General features: G+C 41.9%; 1 non-coding gene across 1 annotated transcript; it reads left to right on the top strand.

Moving 5' to 3' along the window:
• The first annotated feature begins 12,605 nt into the window (after window positions 1-12,605).
• Window positions 12,606-12,767, top strand: LOC147425182 (U1 spliceosomal RNA). Its single transcript, XR_015186509.1, has one exon. It is a non-coding gene; the product is annotated as a U1 spliceosomal RNA (small nuclear RNA).
• Window positions 12,768-13,410: the final 643 nt, after the last annotated feature.

Below are 13,410 nucleotides of genomic sequence, written 5' to 3'. Positions count from 1 at the left end.
AGGAAAGTAAAGAGTACCTTCCAAGAGAAGCGGAGTACAAAGAAAACTATGACGTGGCTCTAAGGGACATAGAACTTCTTTGTTTGAAAGGGGATAGTTGTCATCGCCAATCCAAAGAATGGCATGGACTTCTTTTGAAAGTGTATTTAATTTGTGGCTCGGGGAGAGAAGGGATGCAAAATGACCCCCTTCAGAGTGTCTCAGATTGCACGTGCATGCATCAGCCCTGCGGACTGAGTATTCTTTTCTTTTGAATGTATCTAATATTATGTCCAATAAAACATTTTAGGAAATGTCTTTTGGTGGACATATTGTCCAAGAGCAAGGTTTCTATGACCAAGGTATCTATTCCAACACAAGAGAAGGTTTCCATGACAAAGGTATCTATTCCAACACAAGAGAAGGTTTGCATGACAAAGGTATCTATTCCAACACAAGAGAAGCCATTCTCAGAAAGGCTAAGAATGTATGTTACTTGTGGCAACTGGAAAGATGGGTATAGTAACATTAGAGGACGGGATCATATACATGAGTGCAATGTTGTTAATGCTTGAAGTGCAAGGGTGTATTGAGCTTGGCGGAGAAGATGCAGGTCGAGAACTCAACGGTGAAGAACCTCCATGTATGTGCTACACCCAATTATGAACTATCTCTTGGAGAGACAATGCAAGATTTTTTACAAGACCACTTTGACAAAGCATTTGAGCGGTGGAAGACAACCATACAAGCCACATACAATGGAGAGGACTAGTCGCACTTTGCATGCACAATGTGATGCTTAGTATACAAGTATTTAACTATCAAGTTTTATTGTTGTGTATGATTTATATTGTATGTTTTGGTCAATGGAGTCTATATTGTAATTTGTAAATGGTGGTTGGATGCCCTCAAGAAAGGTTTGCATAGTCTAAACCCTAAGCATCCAACATGTATGGGTGGAGTCTAAGAGAGAGGAGAGTGGGATCTATTTTGATGAGTGGATAGACAAGTTTCATGGTGAGGATGCGTGGAGAGATTGTCCATGGTTCTTGGACTATGTCGATGGCGAGTTCCTCGAAAACAAAGCAAAAGCATACAACGGTAATTTATTTCCTTCTTATGCAGATAACATGATACTCATCGGTGCATAGTGTCCTCACTATCCTTACAACATTACACAAGAAGGTTAGGGAAAGGGCAAGAGCACAAGTACCATCAATTAGCCTCTCGATGCCCTTTCTACTATCATGGCCATGGGACGTCCAAACCCAAACACAACAACTGCAGGACCATCAAGTGGAAAGAAGAGAGGTTGAGTAACCATTGAAGAATTGGAGGAGTCATGAAAAGAGTAGCAGATTGAAACGAGTGAACGGCAAGGTGGTGGTGCATATTTTGAGCAGGGCGACTTCAAGTGATGCTCGAAATCACATAGGTCAAGTCCATCGTAGGGTTTGAGATCTAGGGGCTCGATATGTGAACTAGGTCCATTGGCATTTAGTTAAGGATCCAGTTTGCAAGCATATATACTCATCATAGCTAGCACATCTTTTTGTAGTAGATAACAAGTCTACTTAGTACTTGAGAGACATAGATGGTGGAAGTGTGTGTCCTTTTGTACGCATACATTTTGGAACATTTGAAACATAAAAGAAGAGCATTTAGATGAACAACTCAAACAAGAGAAAATATTTTCCTTTATTTTCTTTTGCAAAATTTACATAATGATTAATTTCCATACAATTCATTGTAATAATTAATCACATACATTGAATCCATCAACTCAAATTAGCTTCAACTCACATAGATATATTCTTAACAGTGATTAAATGTTCCAAAAACATATAGCTTAAACGTGAGCATTCCCATTACGTTTGCATATCCAATTTAGGCATTTACGAAGTATTTTTTCTCTTTAGTTTAAAAATAGAAAATCATGTTTTAAGCTTCAAACTTAATTATAGCTCCCTTGAAACATTGTAGGATGGTAGAAAATGAATTCCAGTCATTAAACTTTCTTGGGGCTCTTACCAAATGCAATTTTGATGACATTATCATGTTCGTATATCATAGTCATCCTTGATTATAAATCATCTTAACAAAAATGGGGATATGGTGCTTGTGTGTCCTCATTTGAGAAACAACACCATTTTGCAATAGGTGGCTACTCTACTCAATATGTGAGAGACATAGTTTACTACAAGGGTGTTTCCATACATATAGCCTACACACCTTTCTATAGTAGATGGCTAGTCTACACGGTGCTTGAGGGACAGGCTGTCACAAGCGTGTCTTCTTCCATGAAAATCTTTAAATAAATTAGAACTTTAATGAATACATAAGAGAAATACAGAAAAAATTTGCCTTTTCATAAATTAAAAACCTTTCTCATGACCATTTGTGTGACTTTACATGAGGTTGGTGATGTATGCATTTCTCATTGTCGTGGTCCTTGCTTGTGTTTACTCGTTTACAAACCTCATTGGACATGGCACAACACTCATTTGTTGAATGCAACTTAAAAGAACTTTGATGCCCTAGCAAAAGATTTTATCCTTGAAATCATATAATAAGGTGCGCATTTAGCTTTATAATATTATCTAAAAGGTCGCGCGCGCGCGCACACACACACACACACACATACAGACACTCGTTTGCAAAATGTCATGATCTTGAACTCAAGAGAGTTACAATGCTTTTGTTGAGAACTGGCTCTTTTATTGCAACATTTATATGCTACCATTTAGCTTTAGAAAACATCTTGAAGACTACATACATATTCATTTACCAAAAGTAGTAGCAAAGTCATCATGTTAAACTTTGAAGAGTTCCAATGTGTAATCTTGCCACTTACTCTTTTGTTTCGCTAAATTGGGTCAAAGATCATACCCATACTTACTTGCATCAAAGTTTTTGCACTATGTAATACTTCAAATATTGAGAAACATAAGGATATCTCTTGTTCTCAAGTATTGCAAGTTAAAACCTTGTCATAGTAGCATTAAATGTCCACAATGGCCTTTAGCAAGAAAGATGGGCTTTAAGCACACTCTTATCTTTCATCATCCATGCAACACAAAATATTGTGTGTCAAGTATAGTAGAAGCATTTGCAATATCTACCATGCTAGGTAGCCATTGAGATATGCTGCTGAAATATTTTGAATCATTGTGTAGTATGAGAAAGCATAACTTACATAGCTTTGCTTGCCCAAAATGTAAGCAACATAAAAAGTCAAATACATAATAAAAAATGAGTGTATCTTATTCAGTGGAAGCAGATACCTTTCGAACAATTCTACCTTCTTCAAAAGGAAAGTAAGGCTTGAATCGTCTCCTACTATGCTTGATTTTTAATCTTCATGTATAGAGAACTTTCAACTCTTTGTGAGAATTTTGTTGATGGCATGCTCAAGTTGGTTCTTATAGTTTTCTTCTTGTATGGTTGCTGAAAAACAAAGCCGTGCTTGGACTCTTGAATGTTTGAAATCTCCAAGTCCCTTTTAGTCGTTGTCCAAACGGATCTTATACCTTGTAAAAGATGTATGTACTTCGATTCTTGATAATTTTTTTGAGTTTACGGAAAAATCAACTGAATTGCTTTACTTTGGACACCTCGACAACGCTGTATGCTCTTGATGGTTTTTTCCTTGGGTCTCGTGTTGTACCTTGAAGGGGATGTCCAAGAGAGTAGGGAGGGGGGGGGGGCATGAGCACCCTCCCTTGATAAAATTAAGTTCCCAAGGCCTTTGGCCTTAGGGCGTTAATGTGAAAATAAAGCTGTGTGTGTGTGTGTGTGAGAGAGAGAGAGAGAGAGAACTAGCGCTCCGTGTATAGCTTCTCGGTGCTCACACTTATGGTGCATTTTGTTCCCTTGCACGACGTGAACCCACCAAGCTCCTTTGCGCCCGTTTTTGTGCCAGTCGACCCGAGCCTCCTCCCTCTCAAGCGGCTCTTCACACAGCCTGTCCCGCTTCAAGCTCCCTGCCTCGCAAGAGTCCTTCTCCACGCCTTCGTTTTCTCCACATCTACCACATGCAACATGCACATGCAAAGGCTCCCTTTCTAAAAATAGGTCCACGACCTCCCAAGCTCTGATATTAGTATGAAGACCCAGGGGCTGCCGTGAGAATACCTCTGCCCAACCACCCTTTAGATAGGCCCTTGGCCCTGCGTATTCGGTATTCCCCTGTCCACACTTAGGTAGCTGGCCCTTGGCCTGGGTCCGTGACCCCCCTAGGATTGCCCTTGGCCTTACATTGATGACTAAAGACATTCACGTAACCTGTTTTCAATCGTTAATTGCGTGTTTTATTTATCTAGTAGTTTTCACGTGCTCTAAGGATGACATGCATGACTAGTTTTGCAATCATGGAACAACCGTTTGCTGGAAATAAAAAGGCAGCTCCATTCCATTATGAGTATCAAACACCTCAAGAAAAACTATAGAGCTGCTACAAGTATTCCAGAAAGAGCTAAGCTTATGCGTGACTCTACATTGTGTTCCCAGTAGGTATGTGTTGGGGTATAAAGCCCAATGTGGTCGCCCAGGTAAGTGGGCGGGCCACCAGGTATGTACACATATTCTTTTGTTAAAACCTAATAAGAACTCAATATGCTCTACACATTACAGTAGAGCGAGTTCACCATATCGTCGTGCTCTTCTTCTCGCACTCTCTCTCGCGTCGCACTTCCGCTCGTACTCCTTCAACTGGTATCAGAGCTCAGATCGAGGCTCGAGGCAGCACTGCACGAGGCTAGAGTCACCAGCTCAGATTGGAGTGAAATTCGACAGGCGAAGACACGGCCCCAAATCCTGTGGGAGAACCCAGAGGCCTTGGTGTTCTCAGAATTTCATTATGAGGTCATGTCGGCCACTGTTCGGCTTCGACAAAGGTCTGCGCATGCCATTTTCGACTACGTGGTCTCGACGGGTGCAGATCCGACTCTGCAAATTTGGGGTTTTCGGCCTACGACTGCAGGTGCTGAGGATATCGACACTCTCAGAGTGTTGATTTGTGGCTGTCTACACATCGAAGGACGGCTCACAGTTCTTGCAGGCGTGTCACATACGACACGGGCGCATCTACACACAGACTGTAGGCGACATCCACTAGTTCATCAGGTAGCTTGTGTTTGTTGCTTGATATTCCAGATTTCATCCTGACATTGCAGGTACTTCCACATGGGATGTATTGTCAGAGATGATGTATGTTTGTTGAGGGTTTGCTGGCTGTGAGTCACGCAGCAAACAACCGCTGCAGCGGTTACAGCATATAGTGGGAAATTTGTGGATGTATGACTTTGTGGGAAGTCTATGTACTCTCAGATTTACTGCAGCCTTTGTTGAGGGTCGAGTGAGGTTTTATTGAGCTGGGGGATTCTCGAAGGTTGAGATCCTTTCGGTGATACAGGTCTTGGAGCGATCCCTCGAGCACCCTTAGATAGGCAGCTAGGATGTATTGACTGTGAGTTAGAGAGTTGGGATTGCATCTTTGCTTTACTGCCGTTGAGGCATTGTCGCAGTCTATGCTTACAGGACAGTGACAGGACAGTCAGAGACAGTACATGTGCAGGACAGGTTTACCCAAAGCTTACAATGTCAGAGAGACAGTGGTTTTTTGAGCTGTTTTTTGGTCTGTTTTTGAGTACACCAGAGCCATTTTACAAAGGAGACTGCCGAAATTTATGCAGAATCTGAAGCTTTCTTGGTTCATTTGACAGGTTGATATTAGTTCAGAGGTCAGTTTACAGGGGAAACTCTGCCGAATTTTTCCCAGGAAAGTAAACCACTGTGAAGCGTAGCTATGGCTGGATCACAGGACACTGCTCTTTACAATATGAAGAAGCTGGATGGAACCAATTTCCCATTGTGGAAGAAGCAGTTTGGCACGTGTTGGTACAAAAGAAGCAGATAAAACCTATAAAGCTCAAGGGGATAAAACCAGAAGATATGGACGAAGATGAATGGAGCGAAATGGATGAATTGGCACTTTCTACCATTATGCTGACTTTGGCAGAAAGCGTTTACTTCAATGTAGCAGACGAGATGTCGGCTTATCAAGCATGGATAAAGCTGAGTGATCTTTATGAGAAGCAGAGTGCAGCTTCACAGGTATACTGGCTTAAGAAGCTTGTTGACTTGAAGATGAAAGAAGGGACACCTATGTCCAATCATCTGAATGAATTCAACACCATCTACAGTCAGTTGTCAGCTCAAGGTGTCAAGTTTGATGAACCTATTAGAGCTATGTTCTTGTTGATCACATTGCCGGAAAGTTGGGACACTTTTCGCACAGCTTTGAGTAATTCTGCACCTCCAGATGGTTTGAACATAGCAGGTGTAGAAGGAAGTCTGCTTACTGAAGAAACCAATAGAAAGACAATGGACAAAGGCAAAGGAACAACCTTAGTTGTCAGGGGAAGGACCAAAGAAAAGTACAAAGGTGGAAAGAGGAATCAGTCTCGTAGCAAGTCCCGCAGTGCTAAAGGCAAGAGTGACATAGAATGCTACCATTGTGGCAAGAAGGGTCACATGAAAAGAGACGGCAGAGAATGGAAAGCAGAAAAAGGCAAAGAGAAAGCTGAAGACCATGGTGAGAAGAACAAGTCCTCAGTGAAGATTCAAGAAATAAATGTGACAAACACTGTTGCAGAGGATGACAATCTAGTGTCAGGAGACATCTACTTCTTGAAGAATACAATGGACTCAGCTCTTCTTACAGCATCTGATGGAAATGCACTGAGTGACTGGATTATAGACTCAGGGGCATCACTTCATGTGTCTCCAAACAAGGAGTGGTTTACCTCTTATGTGACCACTAAAGATCATGTTCGGCTAGGCAATGGGAAGACATGTGAGATCTTAGGTGTTGGAGATGTTCAATTGAAGTTTCAGAATGGCTCTTCTTTCACACTGAAGAATGTGAGACATGTTCCCGCAATTACAAAGAGCTTGATCAGCACAGGTTTACTTGATGATGCTGGCTATGTCACCACTTTTGGACAGAAGATGTGGAAGATATCCAAGGGTTCTATGACAGTAGCACATGGAGTAAACTCTGGAGGACTTTACATGATTTATGTATCAAATGTCTCTAAAAATGTAATCAATGTAACCGAGCAACCGAACGTTTCTTTGTGGCATAGCCGGTTAGGACATATGTCCAAGAAGGGAATGGAAATCTTGTCTCGTTCTGGTTATTTGCCTGGCTTTTCATTTAATGATTTTGAATTCTGTGAACATTGTCTGTATGGTAAGCAAACACAGCAGCCACATAAGCATAGAAGCAGTAGAAGAGATACACAGTTGGCACTTGTTCATAGTGATTTGTGTGGACCTATGCCTAACCTATCTCTAGGGGGAGCTTCTTACTTTATGACATTTATAGATGATTACTCGAGGAAAGTATGGGTTTACTTTCTCAAGCACAAGGATCAAGCGTTTAGTGTTTTCAAAACGTTTGTGACACTTGTGGAGAATCAGAGTGGCAAGAAGCTTAAATGCTTACGCACTAACAATGGTGGAGAGTACGTTTCAAAGGCCTTTCAGGACTTTTGTGAGTCAAAAGGTATAAAACGTGAACTTACTGCTCCTTACAATCCTCCTCAAAATGGTGTTGCTAAGAGGATGAATAGGACCATACAAGAGAAGGTCAGAAGTATGTTGTCTAATGCACAGCTGCCAAATGGGTTTTGGGCTGAAGCTGTATCAACAGTTGTTCATCTTATAAATAGATCTCCTAGCAAGGTTTTGCAGAAGGATTTAGTGGCAGAGATGGTATGGTCAGGCAAGGTGCCCTCATATAAGCATCTCAGAGTCTTTGGCTGTGAGGCATATACTCACGTTGCAAAGGAATTTAGGAACAAACTTGAGCCAAAGAGTAGAAAGTGTATCTTTCTAGGCTATGGTAATTCTGGTGAGATGGGGTACAGACTTTGAGAAACCGAATCCAGAAAGGTTATCCGCAGCAATGATGTTCACTTTAATGAAGCCAAATATCACTCTAAACCAGAGAAAGTTGAGGAGATTAGAAGAGTTGTCTTCCAAGAAGATGGACTTGCACGTGCAAGACAAAATGTCAGGGCTCAAGAGGAGCAAGGACATGATAGATTGGAACCACGGGTTGTGGCTGAGCCTGAGCCACCTATTGTGCGTAGATCTGGACGTGTCACGCGACCTCCTGATAGGTTTGTTCCATCTATGAACTATGTCATGTTGACTGATTGCAATGAGCCTTCATGTTACAAGGAAGCAGTGCAAATGAAGGACTCCGGGAATTGGCAATTGGCCATGCAGTCAGAGATGATAGCTCTGCATAAAAACCAGACATGGAAGCTGGTTAAAATACCATGGGGCAAAAAGGCTCTACCCTGTAAATGGGTTTACAGGTATAAGATCACCGCTCATGATAGTCAGCCAAAGTACAAAGCAAGGCTTGTTGCCAAGGGCTTTAAGCAAGAACAAGGCATTGACTTTGATGAAGTTTTCTCTCCGGTGGTCAAAATGACTACATTGAGATGCTTTCTTGCATTGGTTGCCATATTAGATTTGGTGTTGCACCAAATGGATGTCAAGACAGCGTTCTTGCATGGTGATTTAGATGTGGAAATTTACATGCAGCAGCCAGAAGGGTTTGTTGAGAAAGGCAAGGAAGATTGGGTATGCCAGTTGTTAAAGAGTTCTTTATGGCTTAAAACAATCACTGAGGGCATGGTACCATAAATTCCACAAGTTTATGCTTTCTCAAGGCTACAAACGTAGTGAGTTCGATCACTGTCTATATACAAAGAAGGCTAAGGATGGTAGTTGGCTGATCCTTATTTTGTATGTGGATGACATGTTGATTGCTGGCAAGCACTTGGAAGAAATTTCAGCTTTGAAGTCAAAGATGGAAAAATCGTTTGACATGAAAGACATGGGTGAGGCAAGTCATATACTTGGTATGCGCATTGAGAGAGAGATCAAAGAAGTGGATTTGGTTATCTCAAACAGAGTATATTCACAAGGTTTTGCAACGTTTCAATATGGAGAAGGGAAAGGCACTGAGTGTTCCATTGCCACCATATGTGAAACTTAGCAAACAAGATTGTCCTGTGTTTGAGGAAGAACAGGCTAAAATGGATAAGATTCCATATGCGTCTGCAGTGGGTAGTTTAATGTATGCAATGATTGCTACTCGCCCAGACATTGTATTTGCAGTGGGAGTAGTAAGTCGATACATGTCAAACCCAGGCAAGAAACATTGGGAGGCAGTGAAAGGAATATTGAGATACCTAAAAGCTACAAAGAGTATGCGTATATGCTATGGGAGTCAGGAGCTAAGTGTAAAGGGTTTTACAGACTCAGATTATGCAGGTGACTTAGACAACCGAAGGTCTATGTCAGGGTATGTCTTTACATTGGCTGGTGGAGCAGTATCATGGCGTTCTAGATTACAAGATTGTGTTACTCAGTCTACTACAAAGGCTGAATATGTTGCAGCATCAGAGGCATGCAAAGAATCAATTTGGCTTAATCGACTAGTAACAGATTTGGGAATCAAAGAAGAGATGCCTGTGTTATATTGTGATAGTCAAAGTGCTATACAATTGGCTCGCAATCCAGTTTATCACTCAAAGACAAAGCATGTGGATGTGAAGTATCATTTCATCAGGGAAATGCTCGAGGATAAGCAACTTCAGCTTGTCAAAGTTCACACCACAGAAAATCCTGCTGATCTACTTACAAAAGGACTTCCCTCAGAGAGCTTTGCGCATTTTCGCAAGCAATTAGGTGTAGGGTAGTACATCACTTCTCTACATCTCTTGTATATTAGCTTGTATAGTAGCTTCTCTCACACTTAAAGTACCACATTGGACTTTAAGTGGGAGGTTGTTGGGGTATAAAGCCCAATGTGGTCGCCCAGGTAAGTGGGCGGGCCGCCAGGTATGTACACATATTCTTTTGTTAAAACCTAATAAGAACTCACTATGCTCTACACATTACAGTAGAGCGAGTTCACCATACTGTCGTGCTCTTCTTCTCGCACTCTCTCTCGCGTCGCACTTCCGCTCGTACTCCTTCAGTATGAATCTTGCCATGGGTATCAAGTGGCCACGATCAACCCTCCTCTAATAGTACATGACAGTCTTATTACAAACTCCATAAAGAATCCTATGCATGTCTCACACTGAGCATTATGAAGCGCATACTCCGCACAATCCCACACATAGCTCTCAACAAAAACTTTCATGCGTGGCCAATACAAGTACCTACTTACCGTGGCCAAAGTTTTGTATATGTAAAGGTGTCTTGCACTACATGTACTAGCATATTCAAAGTAAATTGCACAATGGGTAGCCAAATCTATAAGGCACACACACTTTTCCTTGCTTGAAATGAAGAACATCAATTATCTCCTTGATGATGAATAAGGGAATTGACTTCTCAGGCTCTGAATAAGAGATCCAATAAGAAGCTTTACTCTTTGGTCATAGATGAACTCAAGTGGAACAATCGTGTAGTTACTAGTATCATCCAAGTTAGGAAGTTCCTTGAGAGGAATAGTGTGTTCATCTTTCCCCAAAAATTCCTTTGATTGATTATTGTAGAACATTTGATGAATGGTAAGGTGTGAAGTAGGTCCAGCTTATAGGATCTGCCTTTATCTTCTCTAGGTTTTAGAATGGTCCACATACCCATAAAATAATGCTAAGTACTTCTTGGTGGGAAGAGTTTTAGATTCCTTGGCTATTCTAAGATATACCCACATGCTTGCTTGTTGTGTACCTTGGGGGCTAGGATTTTAAGCCATTGATGTGTGAAATTTTGTAATTTTTTTCTTTCCCTTCTCTTATACTAAGTCGAATATATCCATGTGCTTGTATCTTCTCTACCATGCTGTGAAAGGTTGTAAGAGTTTGTCTCTTCTTTTTATGTGTACTATTCTGTGTGCATGTCAACATCTCTCTCTCTCTCTCTCTCTTTCATGCTCATGGGTCTATGCAAAATATTTAATGGTTTTATCTTGGGGTATTCAGTTGGCATGGCAAGGACTATAACCCGAGATGGTTCAAAGTAGGTGATCTTTTTGGTGACGGGGCTGATTTATCCCATTGGCGCTACCGGCAATGGGTGTTGGCATAAGAGGGGACATGGGTGTGAGAGGAAGGCGAACTTACCTGGGTGGGGTCAATAAATTAATGATGAATATAGTACTATGCATTAAACAAATCAATCAATCAATACATAACTATAACCAAAACAAGAAAAATATTTTTGTTATGAAGCAAAAGAAGCAGAATAACTCTTGATGAGAAAATATTTGTGAAAGTGATTGAAACACCTCTTTCTTTGCCAAGTCTAGCGTCTCTCTCTCTCTCTCTCTCTCTCTCTCTCTCTGGAAAAGTAGCTTCAATACGAGTTCTCCTAAACATATTTCTTTCTTCGTCAACTACCATGTAAGATTGGCATGCAAATTATTATAGGTACACAAAGTGACATCTACTTCCAAGAATTTAGAAGCTTTGAGGCTTGTGAGCTTGAATATGCTATTAACCTAGCAGCGAAGGCTGCACTCCTAACCTTGCTAGTTGATTGAGCAAAAGACCTCTTGATGTTGAGGACGAGTTGAAGCCCGCTTGATGATGGCCTTCATAAGTGCAAGGTGCTGAAAAAGGAGAAACCAAAGGTTGTGGATCCGCCAATGCTTGCCAACTTGTTTTTTGAGGCAAAGAATTAAACTTTGCCTCAGGGTACGAGTCTCTCTCTCTCTCTCTCTCTCTCTCTCTCTCTCTCTCTCTCTCGGGATAGTTTCCTACTATGACGTTAAAATTCTCTTATTCTTCTTCTTCTTCTTCTTCTTCTTCTCTCTCTCTCTCTCTCTCTGACATATGATGTACACTCTCTCTCTTCCTTGGTAAGCAGCCCCAGTACGAGTTCTCCTACACGTATTTCTTTCTCGATGAACTGCCATCGCTAGATTGGCATGCATAATGTTACGGGTACACAAAGCGACATCTACTTCCAAGAATTTAGAAGCTTTGCGGTTTGTGAGCTTAAATATGCTATCCACCTAGCGAGAAGGCTGCACTCGTAACCTTGCTAGATGATTGAGCAAAAGTCACACAAAGGAGCACCTCTTGCCATGCTTGCATGTTGACTCTATTATTGAAGGCTGTTAACAAGCTTCTGTTTTAAATTATTTTAAAGTCTAAGCTTTCATATTCAAGCCTTTGCTTTACTGGAGGTAATGCCCACTCGCAATCCTCGACCAAACCAACGCCCTTGGAAATCATATACAGAAGAAGAAGAAGAAAAGATATAAGTTCAAAAGATACAATTGGATTGGTTGAATTGTTCAAATCGGCATGATGGGATTTCATCAATTTCTTGAATTGGCACGCATTGATGGACAACACCTTCTACAGTTGATGAAAATGAGGTAAACGCATATACTCATGCCACAATGAAAGTGGCATCAAAGCAAGGTTTTGATTTGCGAGCGAGGAATGCCATCATCACAACACTCTTGGATGTGGATGATAGAGATGACATATTCATTGGGTATGAAAATTGAGTTATCCCATCGGCGCTACCGGCGAGGTGCGTTGGTATAAGAGGGGACGTGGGTGGCAGGTGAAGTCATACTTACCTGGGCGGGGTCAATCGGTGATCAGGAAGGCCGATGGCCTAGGGTCGGCCTCTCCATTGCACTGCGGATGGGCCGCACCCTAGCATCTCCCCTCTGAGGGAGAGTGCACGTCATAATTTGTGGCAGCGGGGGCTCGCGTTCGCGCGGCCCCCATTCCAATCTCAACCTCCAACTGATAAGAGGCGATCACGATTTGTTGGTCTTGCTGTCTAGGTATTGCAGGCCTGTGTGCGCTGTCTGTACAGTTGGAACGATCAGAAAATCTGATGGGACAGTTCATTGGATGTTTGACTTCCTCATCCGTCTCTCTCTGTTGCCGGGCAGGGCAGTCTCAGTCTCCTTCTCTGGAGAGAGTCTCGCTGACTCCGCTGTGGTGTTGTTGATCTCTTGTGCGCAGCTGCTGCTGAGGAGCGTTAGTTGGAGCGATCAGATCAGAGTCTCAAGGTCCTGGCTGATGTCTCATCTGTTTTTTGGGCGCCCGTCATTGCAAATTCTCTCCAGCATTTGTTGATCTGCAACACAGGTCTTCACATGACCACTATGAGGTTCTACTATAGACAGTTGTCCCCGGGAGAGCAAGCAATAAAGGTGAAGAAGAGTATATCTCAAGTCTCTGTGGGCGTACCGTTTTTGCACGTGCATGGTTGATGTTCTAGGACATATTGATAGTGAACGGTAGCGTAGATTGTTGCACATGCATGATTGATGTTCTTGGACGTGCTGGGCACCAATTGTAGTTGAAGGCAATGAATGCTATGTACAGCTAGAAATAAATGTCCAACTAGAAAACTTCACTT

Source organism: Adiantum capillus-veneris, chromosome 25, assembly GCF_014529385.1.
Source record: "Adiantum capillus-veneris isolate H3 chromosome 25, ASM1452938v2, whole genome shotgun sequence".
NCBI lineage: Eukaryota > Viridiplantae > Streptophyta > Polypodiopsida > Polypodiales > Pteridaceae > Adiantum > Adiantum capillus-veneris.
This window is presented reverse-complemented; position numbering and strand designations above follow the sequence as displayed.